Source organism: Pteropus medius, unplaced genomic scaffold (genome assembly GCF_902729225.1).
Source record: "Pteropus medius unplaced genomic scaffold, Ma_sr-lr_union100, whole genome shotgun sequence".
Taxonomy (NCBI): Eukaryota; Metazoa; Chordata; class Mammalia; order Chiroptera; family Pteropodidae; genus Pteropus; species Pteropus medius.
Genome location: NW_024355327.1, coordinates 2,297,265 through 2,308,016, shown reverse-complemented (window position 1 = coordinate 2,308,016; position 10,752 = coordinate 2,297,265). Strand labels below are relative to the sequence as shown.

Genomic DNA, 10,752 nt, shown 5'->3' with positions numbered 1-10,752 from the left:
TCTCAACAGAACCAGACTTTAATGAGAATGAAAAACAAAGGATTATAAAAGAGAAGCAAAGTGCAACATGGTTCTTTAAAGTTCATTTCTTGATTCTCATTAGGATTTCTCTGACTTGGAGCCCTTAAGCAAAATGTTTATTTTGTATATCTAGTCAACGTACCTTTATAGAGTTTCTACACTTTCAGAGCCTTTCCTAAGAGAATTAAAAAGAAATAGAAAACATGGCCACTAACTTCCTCTTACTAACAGTGGGTGAAAAATACACTTGAAATGGCCTGAAACTAAGCACATCTATATAATGTTATGTCTCCTCTGTGCCACTTAGGTAGATCCAGCTCTTGCATGGCCTAAATACTCCCACATTTAAACAGTTTCATGTTATGTATTGAGGTCTTTAACAACCTCTCCCTCTCCCACCCCCTCTGAATCACTCCACCAGAGTTTCAAATGCCCCAGGACTTCTGGATCCTTAGTCTAGGTTCAGATCCTATTGTGTACTCTTTACTTTGACATTATGGGAATAGTGTCAGTGGAATGTGAAGCATCACTTTGATGGTTTAGATTGACAGTGCAAGGGTAAGTTGAAATATGTTGGATAATCAGCTAGAACACCACTAATAAGATATGTGATTCTATAAGTATAGATACTGCTGCACGCCTTGGTGATTTTTTTTGTTATTATTAATATTGCTTTCGAGGGTTTATATTGTTAATATTATTTCTTAAAATTCTCTCTGTTTCTCAATTACAAATATAATATGATATGGTTAAGAAAGCAAATATATATACACAGCTATGTGTGTGTGCATGTGTGTGTGTGCATTATATGAAGGTTAAACATATCCCCATCTCACTTTCCTGATAGTATGAAATGACTCGTTCTACAACTTTTTCCTTCTTTAAACAAATACATTCAAGCATATAAGCACAGATGCATTGTTTGTTATTGAAATAGAAACATGCTGTATGCTATTTGTTTTATTCACTCAATATAACAGACATCCTTGTAAGTCACTAGTTATTGTATTATCTTTCTAATTTTTTATGCATTTATAAACACACATTTTAATTTTATATGAGGTCATAACACTTCTCATAAGAAATTACCTTTTCATTTTATTTTATCTTCTATTATTATTATTAATCTTAATTTTTATCTTTATAATGCTTTACAGATTGCAAACTCTTCTTACATACACCATCTTATTTATTTTTAAAAACTCTGTGACATGGTTACTATTAATTCTATTTTAGTTGATAATGAAATTTAGAAAGGTTGATGCCTTCCTTCCATTATAAAGCTAATAAAGATAGAGTCAAGATTCAGACTTGGCTTGTCTTATTCACTCATGCCTTAGAGAGCACTTAATCTTAGATAATGTAGAAAATGCCTAAGGGAAGGTATGCAACCCCTATTGAATGACATTTGGCATCCCTTTAACCATATCAAAAAATTGTCAATATTACTTTTTAAATTTGATCTATAAGCCTCTAGCAACAATCCATCACCTTATCTACCATATCAGTTTGTTTTGCTATGCCTGTTGTATAGACTAGTAAATTCTATAAGGATTTTTCTGCCTTAATTTTTAAAACAGCTTCTTATCTATTAAACTGAAGCATTGTTCTATTTAAAATGTATTTCCACATCTTATTATTTGCTCCTAAACTCATTTCATCTACATTTTCTCAGGACTGAGCTCAATTTGATGTACATTAGTCCCAAAGTCTGAATGATTCATCTAAATCCAAGTACATTATTTCTCATTATATCTTGCCTTTCATGATTTAACTTAGCCTATAAACTTGCTTTCTATGCATCCTCCAAATTAATAGCAAAAAAAAAAAATGCTTAAAAATGAAAACAAAGCTTGCCCTTGGTCTCTTGGGAATATAAATATTGGTCTGAGAAATAGCTTGGCAACTGTCCTGATATATCTCAAGAGGCAAACTTCCATTTTCATATTGTATTTGCTAATGGTAATATAAAAAGAATTAATTATAATACTAAATTTTAAGCATCCAACAATGGAGCTTCAACCAGTAATGAATGTAGCAACTTTTATGCAAAGATGTTGGTAATTAATAAAAAAGCACATGCTTACAGAGCATAGGGTAGTATAGTAGAAATAGAATGCGCTGTGGTGATTGAGAGATTCAGGTTTGAATCTTTGCTTTGGTACTGGCTAACTCTTTGACCTTGGAGAGGCTGATTAATTTCTCTCGGCCCATGTTTCTTCAGTTGTAAAATAGGACAAACGCTCAGATCTGTTGGGAGCATTAAATGATACAATGTGCCCATTGCCATTACAGTGTTTGACATTTAGGAAATCTTTAGTACGTGGTAAGTTTAACCACATGTAATTATTGTTTTTCTACTGCTTTTTACCTACAAAATAGCTATTTCAGACCTATTGTACTTAACACCTAATATAACTATATATTTAATATAATTGAATAGCTAAAAGTTAATCGAACCTTTTTAGTCAGGTTCTTAGAAAAGTTTGTTTATTATTTTCTTTGTTACTTTTCCTGACAATATAATTAACTCATTTTTTTTTTTTCTATTTTGAAGACACTTTTGGTATAAGAGTCTTCTTAAAGATACCTCAGTTCTGTTAAATTAGTGATAAGTTAGTGGGTACATTATTAAACTACATCATCTTAGCACTCTGAAAGAGTTAAAATATCCCTCTTCCTATGACTTTATTCAAGGAAGATTCAAACTTTGATATTATGACTTATGGTTCAACTGCACAGTTTATTATAGACTTAAATTCAGATTTTATGATATTCAGTTAGCAAAATAGAGTGACATAGTTTCAAAAAATTTTTCGAGTCTTTCACTTTCTCAGACACTTTGAATCCGGACCTAAAAACAGTGTTTTCTAAGTTTTCCTCTTAGTTTTAAATCGGATTTGAGTGGTTAGTTTCATTTGTTCACATTTAAGAGGAGTGATAGAATCCTTTGGGAATGAATAACTTTTGGTTACCTACTAAATCCATAGCATTTCCAATGATAGAATACTATATTCCTATTGTCAAGGAGTTTACAATCATTTGTCTGCCTATAATGGCCCAGGTACTATTTCAATAACAGGCAATAGAGGTAAACAAGACAGAAATCCTGGCCTTCTTTAATCAAGATTCTAGTGGGAAAGAAACAGAAATCAAAATATAAATAAATGCACAAATAAGAATTTCACACATTGTAAGTGCCATATGAAGATAATGTAAGATAAGGTGGCATGAAGGGAAGGCATCTTTTTGATTGAAACCTCACTGAGACAGAAGCTGCTGTGTGCTGATCCAGGAAGGAATATTCCAAGCATTAGAAAAAACTACAATGCTCTAAATTGGGAACAAGATAGTGGGCATGGGGAAAAGATGAGTGTACAAACAACTCTCGCCAAAGACAAAAATGTGAGTGAGAACTGTACATTTGGAAGTCATTTGTTACAAGTGAAAAGTGAGGAACTGAGAAAAAACACTTGGACAGTGTCTCTTTTAAGGTACTATGTACTCAATGTTAATGAATTCTTGTTCCACATTCCAATTAAAAGGTCAGTTGCGATTCTCTTTTTCTGTCCTAAGGGAAATTTTACAAGTGCACTGGAAGAAAGAGGTTGCTTTTTCCTAAAGAGGGAGACTGATATGCTTATAGATGTAATAATAGTTTCTGTGCCTTTTATACCTTTTTATTTTTTATTTATTTTTATTTTTTTATTTTAATTAAATTTTTTTTTTTTTTTTTTTTTTTTTTTAGGGAAGAAATCCTTGATTGACCTCTGAATTACAAGCTTGTTAACACAATCTCTTATTTTTTATTTTTTATGCCTGAAGCACCTGGTCTTCCTAGGTGGTCTCCCATCCAAGTACTAACCAGGCCCGACCCTACTTAGCTTCCGAGATCAGATGGGATCAGGCTTGTTCAGGGTGGCATGGCCGTAGACTATATATTTTTATTTTAATTAATTTCAACTGGAAATAAAAGGCCTGAATTTTAAGATTGACTCTTTAGAGCTTGGTCTGTCACTTCAGTCAAGCTGTATTTTGTCTTGCTACTAGGCAGGAAATGGCATGCCTAGAATTAAAGGTCTAATAGAAAAATCTCTGAAATTGTTGGATCTCTCTCTTTCCTTCTAAATTGGTGTATTATAAAATCATCAAATTCTGGTACCAACATTTCTGAAAACGAAGCCAGAAATACTGAAAAGATAACTTCGAGCTATTTTTTCGTTCTTACTCCTTCACTAATAAAAGACATGTGTTTTAACTAGGTTAATGCTTTTCCTGGATCTCCAGTTATAGTACATCTTCATTTTAGTCACGAATACCATAAATTTTCATTTCCTGAATTATCTGAGCTGAAAAAAATAAGCAGAGTTATGCAGTTGGACCAGATTCTCAAATCTTTTTAAAGAAACTTTTCTTCTAAGAGAGAAAAGAAAGAAGGATTTGAGATCTGTAAAAACATTGTCAGCAAACCTTGTAATGTGTCAAATTTAAAATATAATGAACTGGACACAGTTCCATAGTGTAGCAGTTAGCATATCTGCTTTACATGCAGAAGATCCTGGTTTCGTGCCCCAGTAGAGCCATGGTCCATGGTCTACGGCCATGCCACCCTGAACAAGCCCAATCCTGTCTGATCTCAGAAGCTAAGCAGGGTTGGGCCTGGTTAGTACTTGGATGGGAGACCACCTAGGAAGATCAAGTGTTGTAGGCATAAATAATAATAAATAATAATAAAAAATATATATATATAATGAACTTATCGCAAGTAATAATTATCTCTTTAGGTTCCTTGAGCAGAGAGAAGTTTTAACACCAAGAATGAATACAAATTAAAAGCACCCTCTACTCTAGATTATTTATTTATTTATTTATTTATTTATTTATTTATTTATTTATTTATTTATTTTTTAGGCGAGGCAACCCTTGGTTGACCTCACAGATTGCAAGGACCTTGTCAGCTTACAATCTCGTATTTTTTATGCCTACAGCACCTGGTCTTCCTAGCTGGTCTCCCATCCACGTACTAACCAGGCCCGACCCTGCTTAGCTTCCGAGATCAGACGGGGTTGGGCTTGTTCAGGGTGGCATGACCATAGACTACTCTAGATTTTTAAAATTCTTGACATTAGAATTTCTCAGCAAGGTAGAATAATTGGCATTAGTAGGAATCGAAATTAATATTAGACACTGTAGTCAACAATTATTTTTTTAGCTGAAGATATCTGGGCTAGGTCACTTGGTATTCCCATAGAAATCCAATTTGCCAAATACATTTTCCTTAGAACTCATAAAAAATAATGGAAGAAACTGAAACAGTAACAAATTATCTAAAATCAACTAATCTATGATTTGCTAATGATTGTGATTATGACACAAGAACACAGGGCACGCTTTTACCAGGAAGTTGGAAGTCTGATGCAAACAGGCACAACTACATTTTGTTTTCTGGTGCTAATTGACAATTATAGAAAGTCACAGAAAATGAAGGCATGGATATAGAACTGAATCTATAAAAGTGATTTATTATCAGAAACATGCGTAATGAGTAAGTAACATGCAAAATATTAGCCCTGGTAGGCAGTTTGGAGGAGAAACTTATTAATTTATTATGAATTTGATTTAATTTTTATTTTAAAATCAATCAAAACCACATAAAGAGGTGTATAGTAGAAAGTCTCACTACTACCTTCTCTCATCCATCCTAGTTTCTCCTCTGCTCCTCAGGTCAAGTAACTATACTTATTTGCTACACATTTCTCCTTACAGGTTTTCTTTATGCAAATTCAAGCAAATACAACTATATATTCATATTATCCTTTTCTTGCTGCTGTGAAGTATTTTATGAATGGGACACTTGTAATATATATGCTTTGAGACATGTAAGTGTGGCATGTTATCAGTGTATTTTCAATGCTCACAACAATTGTTAGGTAAATATTTTCTCCATTTTACATATGAAGAAACTGAAGATCAGGGCAGTTAAAACATGTCTCAAGTTCACGTATGTTGGAGCTAGGATTCAAAGTCTCCCTTTTTTGCACTAATGATCATTTTTGGTATAACCTCAGCAGTTTAGGACTTCTAATGTCAGGATTGTAATTGTAATGTCAGGACTGAATTCTGTAGCTCTTAAACAATTAATTCTATTATTTTTGTATTCAAAGAACTTCATGGGATGTTTGATTTTTTAATTTTCAAAATAAAAATAACTTTCTTCTGACTAGTTGTAATTTTATAAATAAGAGAGTGAAATTCATGTTAAACCAAGCTGTCCAGATAAAATCACTATTAATGTTTTGGTATTTATCCTCCTGAATCTTTTTGTATGTAAGTGATACCTTATCATGCAGTATTTCAGGGCAGTTGTGGATTGTCAGAAAGTGATCTTTCTCATACACACTCATGCACATTGTTAGTTCTTCATTTAGTTACCGCAGAATCTGGAGTCTGATTGGTAGTTGAGTGGCCACAATGGGCAGGACCAGCACAGCATATCTTGACATGATTTTTCCCTGGCCCCAGTTTCCTTTGGAGGTGCACAGCTGCTAATGATAATGTTCCTGCATGTTACAGTTCTGCCTCAACTGAAAAAAGAAATGGTAGAATTTTTGCTCTATCCCAACTGTTTTTATACAGCCTACAACACTATTCCAAAACAATCTACGTGCTGCCACTTAAGCAAATGTCTATAGACATGTCAGTTCTTAATGCATGGTCATACATCCAGCTGCTGTGGGTTTATCAGGAGTCACTTGTAAATTTATCTACCATAGTTTTATCATTTATCCCTTTTGAACATCATCATATACTTATGGCCTTTCATAGACCCAAATAATTCCAATCTACAGTTATACATAATTTATTTTGGATTCACTAACATGCTCCTCATGTTTTGGCTGATGAGAGCCTTTTCAAGCCAGCTCCTTGTTACTACCACCGGAAAGTTTGAGAAGTATTCTTGCTGTCATTCAACTAGACGTGCCAGAGTTCTCCTATCCCACAAATACAATCAGCTTCTAGAAACTAAATTTGGGAGCTAAGACTGCATATTATACTGTTTTGTATGATTAATGGTCTAGAACATGATGACAAAGGCCTATAGGCTGTTAGTGATAGAACAGACATTTACTTTTCTTTCATTATTAATGAATTCATGATATATCTAATTTATCACTTTTTAAATATTACTTAAAATGATAGTTCATTAATATAATTTTCCCCTCATTTTATGTTACAGTTTTTTGTTTACTAGTTTTGATTTTTCTTTATAAATACTGTATTTATATATAGTACTGTAAATATTCCATTATCAATAACTTACCAAACTGTATCTAAATTTCTATGTTACTCTCACATTTATAGTTTAGTGTTCTTTCTTTCTTACTCTTGGCTCCAGCATTTCAGAAATTTAGTGTGCAGGTCTCAGTTGTCTCCTATGTCAAGAGTTACTGGAGTACCAACTGCCTAACAAAGAAAACAAGGCCAATTTTTTTTCAAGGAGGTACTAAAGAAATAAGTTATGTGGTGAAAGGCAAATCATAGAAACAGTAAAAAGATCAGTGGCTGCCAGTGGGGGAGGAATGAATAGGTGGAGCATAGGAGATATTTAGGGCTGTGCAACTATTCTGCATGATACGGTAATGGTGGATATCATGTCATTATACATTTATCAAAACCCATAGAATATACAACATGATGAACCCTAATGTAAACTATAGACTTTAGTTCATAATAATGTATCAATATTGACTCATGAATTGTAACAAATGTACCACACTAATGCAAGATACTAGCAATACAGGAAACTGTGGAGAGGAGGTATATATGAAATTCTCTGTACTTTCTGCTCAATTTTTCTATACTCCTAAAACTAAAAATCATCTATTAATTAAAAAAGTTCTGAGTCTTCAGTCTTTCAAAGATAGGAGACACTTAGATTTTTAGACACTTAGATGCTTAGATAAACTCCCAAATTATTAATAGACAAGAACAGCAAAAAAGGCAACTAAAAACCAGTATAATCCTTTGGAATTTTATCTATATTTATCTCTTTTAAATCCATTGTCTTTCTGAGTGCTATCATTATCTTTTCTCTCTGGATCATTGTGTTAAACTCTAATTTTTTTATGGCTTTTGGATGATTATAACTTTTCTTTACCAAAGGAATATACTAGTTTAACTTTCTAAACCTAATTATGAGAGGTGGGAGTGAGGTAAAAGGGAATAAATAAATAAACAAATGAGAAGGGCCTTGCTTGGACTGACAAAAAATTTATTATCCAACAAGCCTGGTTATTAGTAGAAATCATTGGACAAAATTCACTGGTATCACACCTCCCTCAGTAACCCAGTGGCCTCATGCCTTAGACTAGTCAGTTTCTACCCAGGGCATACTTAGCTCACATTCCTTCCTTCAGATTCCTGGTACCCCTTGGAAAATCTGGCTATGGTAATATGGATTTTACTCTAGTCCCACTCTTGACCCAATTTGCAATATTCTAGATGCAGATTGGTAGAAACGCACGCGCGCATGCACTCATGCATGCACGCGTGCGCGCACACACACACAATCAGTCCTGATTTAAATAATTATGCCCACTTACTCAGCTCTGATTTAAATAGAGAAGAGAATAGAAATTACCTGAAAGTGGGATGGTTACAGACATCTTGGCAAAGCTTATTCCCTAAATCTATCATTTGTCTATTTACTATGTCATATCCTTGCCATCTAAATATTTAAAAATTTTATATAGTTAAATATGTTTGACTTCCTTTTTAGTAAAAGTTAGGTTTCTTCTCTAGTTGTGCAGATCTTCGCACTCCTATATTTTACATGTAGTTTCCTGAAAATTTTTTCCGCGATATCCAAAAATCTCCTGATTTTTATTTCTTTATATTTTACACTTAAATCTTTATCCATCTGGAATTAATTTTTCAGTATATGATATAGAGGTATTATTTTCTTCCATATGAATAGCCAACTGTGCCAAGTATCAGTCACTAGATAAACCATTTCTCCTTATTAAAATAGTACTTTGCCATATATTTTATTCTTATTTATACTGGCACACTATTTTGTTGATTATAAATCCCTTTCTACTCATCTGTTTGTTCCAGTGTAAATCCATGTTGATTTGACCACTGCACAAAGGAAAGATCCTATGAATGTACAGAAAAATACAAGTTAAATACAAGGAATCCTAAATCAGGATAATTTCAGAATTTCTAACTCTGGAAGCTAGAAGGCACCGGGACAACACCTTGGAAAATATGAAAGAAAATCTTTCCAACCTAGAAATTTTATAGCAGAGAAATTATCAGTAAAGTATGGTAGTAAGACTTTTAAACATACAAGATTCCAAAATGTTTACCTCATACACCATTTCTTAGGAAGCTACTGTTCGCCACCCTTTCTTAGGAAGCTACAGGATTTCAAACAAATCAAGGAGGAAACAGAAAAAGAAGAAAACAAGGATGCTGGAAACAGAGAGGAAGAGATAAAAGCCAGTGTATATTGGAGCAAGTCAGAAGGCTTCAAGAGATCAGGAGGAGGAAGCTGATAGAAACCAATGTGCTTGTCTTGAAAGGAGATTTAGAAAACTGACAGTTAGGGATTGAATTAGTGATAAATATACAGAACACCAAGTAAATGATTAAATAGTAACGTAATTATTAGCTCCAGTGAAATAAAAAAGGATATGCAGAAAAGGAATATGATTCACCTCATAGCTCATGTATGGATGGTATTTATATAGTTGTAATATCAAAAACCACAATGAAGTGGACAAAGATATAAGTGTGTGGTAGGAGCAGGAAGAGGAAAAGTTGCTAAATCCACATATTCCATAGCGGGAAGTCAAAAATCAAAGAATAAAAATCAAACATGTTATTTAGAGATATGAAGGCAAATTAAAAAATAATTACCTAAAAGAGATATAAGTGGTTGCTTTTGGAAAGGGAACAATAAGGGAAGAAGGAGTCTAAGAACTGCTATTTTTCACAAACAAAACCCCCTGTCATGTTAACTCTTTAAACTCTCTCAAGTATAACTTTTATAAGCATAACAACTAAAAATAACAATGTTTGTATAACAATAAATAAAAATAACAATGTTTATATAAAAAAGTAAACAAAGTAATTTGCAAATGAAAACTTCCTAGCTACATTTAGTCCTATTTTGAGTTATTATGTGCATTTAAAAAATGTTTTAAAACTAGAATGAACTTCAGTGGTTCAAACTTTCTTTAACAGCAATAGTTTCAAAATTTAGAACAGGTTTTTCTTGGATTGAGTGCACATTTCTCACCATAGTAGGATGCATGTGTAAATATCTTGAGAAATGTAAATGGGAGGTGACAGTCCCAACATGGGAGATAATTCAGGGTTCAGGAAAGTAGTTCTTCACTCTCAGTTCATTTTTAATTGGTAGAAACATATATAAGAAGCATAAGCTTCTTCTATTTTTGTTCTTGTTCCATGTCTGGCCTCAAGCACAAAAGTCAATGAGCTCTTCTGAAATTTCCAGTGCCAGTGTTCAGATCAAGACATTAATAAGTTCAAGTCAGTTTGGAGAAAAGCAGCTCAACTCTGATTCACACTTCTGTCTTGGGAAGGTTGACTTCCTGCTTTTTATCTTACATCTTTTCTAAAGATTATTTTCTTTCTTACACATCCCTGCTATTAGTTTACATCAAAGCCTCTTCATTGTCTTTCAAAATGGACCTGTTTTGT

At 33.2% G+C, this 10,752-nt stretch overlaps 3 pseudogenes; 1 reads left to right on the top strand and 2 right to left on the bottom strand.

The window, feature by feature from the left end:
• Window positions 1–3,837: 3,837 nt before the first annotated feature.
• LOC120599561 (uncharacterized) lies at window positions 3,838–3,956 on the bottom strand (annotated as a pseudogene).
• Window positions 3,957–4,613: 657 nt separating this feature from the next.
• Window positions 4,614–4,732, top strand: LOC120599549 (uncharacterized; annotated as a pseudogene).
• Window positions 4,733–5,000: 268 nt separating this feature from the next.
• On the bottom strand, window positions 5,001–5,119 carry LOC120599546 (uncharacterized; annotated as a pseudogene).
• Between the last annotated feature and the right edge of the window lie 5,633 nt (window positions 5,120–10,752).